Source organism: Mandrillus leucophaeus, unplaced genomic scaffold (genome assembly GCF_000951045.1).
Source record: "Mandrillus leucophaeus isolate KB7577 unplaced genomic scaffold, Mleu.le_1.0 Scaffold8, whole genome shotgun sequence".
In the NCBI taxonomy this organism is placed as follows: Eukaryota; Metazoa; Chordata; class Mammalia; order Primates; family Cercopithecidae; genus Mandrillus; species Mandrillus leucophaeus.
The window spans coordinates 3,994,052-3,995,274 of NW_012108696.1; the positions used below are offsets into that span (position 1 = coordinate 3,994,052).

Consider the following 1,223-nt stretch of genomic DNA (forward strand, 5'->3'; position numbering starts at 1 on the left):
GGGGTCCACTGAAGGGAACTTCTCTGATGTCTGAATTCTCAAGAGAACGTCAGATCCCAATTGAAGTGCTGGAGAGCACAACGGCTAGAAGGACATTCTGACTTCAATGGCTCGTCCCAGGTTTAAGATGCCAAACACATTTCCAGCTATGTGCAAAGCTGAATCGAGAGCGTTTGGGAAGTGAAAGCGATGAGTCTGAGGGGGCTAGAGCTTTCCTTCTCTATTGTTCCTGGAAATAAAGACGGAGCCGGCCACGTCCCCCAGTCCCACCCTGCTACGGAGTTCTGCAGAGCTGAGATGCCCCCAACCTCCCGTCATGGGACCTGTGATCACGGTCTTCTCCCAAGAGACAAGGGGAGGAGAAAAATCCTAGACACTAAAATTGGTACGAATTAGCTGCTTTATGCTTTTCTCAAATTACTGTTTCTTTCCAAGAGAGAACTCCAGGAAAATTAGCTAAGAGTCTAAGGCATTCCCGACCCTATGTCGTTTTCTCTCTTTTTTGTTGCCGTTGCTGATTTTTGCATTGTTTTTATTTTTCATTTATAACTATACTGCTTATCACCTGCCAGGTATTGTTGAAAGTATTTTACGTACATTAAATAATTTACTCTCTATGACAACCCAAGGAGGTAGGTGTTGTTATTATCTACCTTTTACAAATAAAGAATCTGTTTTGATTTCTCCTTCATTGCTGAAGGGCATTTTTTGCTGGATGTAGGATGCTAGATTGGCTTCCCCCTCAACCACCTTTCACAAAGGGCACTTTAAAGGGGGCATTTTATTGTCTTTGTGTGGTTTTCTTTTTTTTTTTTTTTAAAAGACGGAGTCTCGTTCTATTGCCCAGGCTGGAGTGCAGTGGCGCGATCTCGGCTCACTGCAAACTCTGCCTCCCGGGTTCACGCCCTTCTCCTGCCTCAGCCTCCCAAGTAGCTAGGACTACAAGCGTCTGCCACCATGCTCGGCTAATTTTTTTGTATTTTTAGTAGAGACGGGGTTTCACCGTGTTGGCCAGGATGGTCTGGATCTCCTGACCTTGTGATCCACCTGCCTCGGCCTCCTAAAGCGCTGGGATTACAAGCATGAGCCACCACACCCGGCATTTTTTTTTTTTTGGGGGGGATGGAGTCTCACTCTGTCCCCCAGGCTGGAGTGCAGTGGTGCAATCTTAGCTCACTGCAACCTCTGCCTCCCGGGTTCAAGCAATTCTCCTGCCTCAGCCT

At 46.9% G+C, this 1,223-nt stretch overlaps 1 protein-coding gene across 1 annotated transcript in view; it reads right to left on the reverse strand.

The window, feature by feature from the left end:
• Window positions 1-1,223, reverse strand: part of RFX2 (regulatory factor X, 2 (influences HLA class II expression)) — a 74,624-nt gene that overhangs the window by 50,810 nt on the left and 22,591 nt on the right. The gene's annotated exons all lie outside the window — the stretch shown is intronic.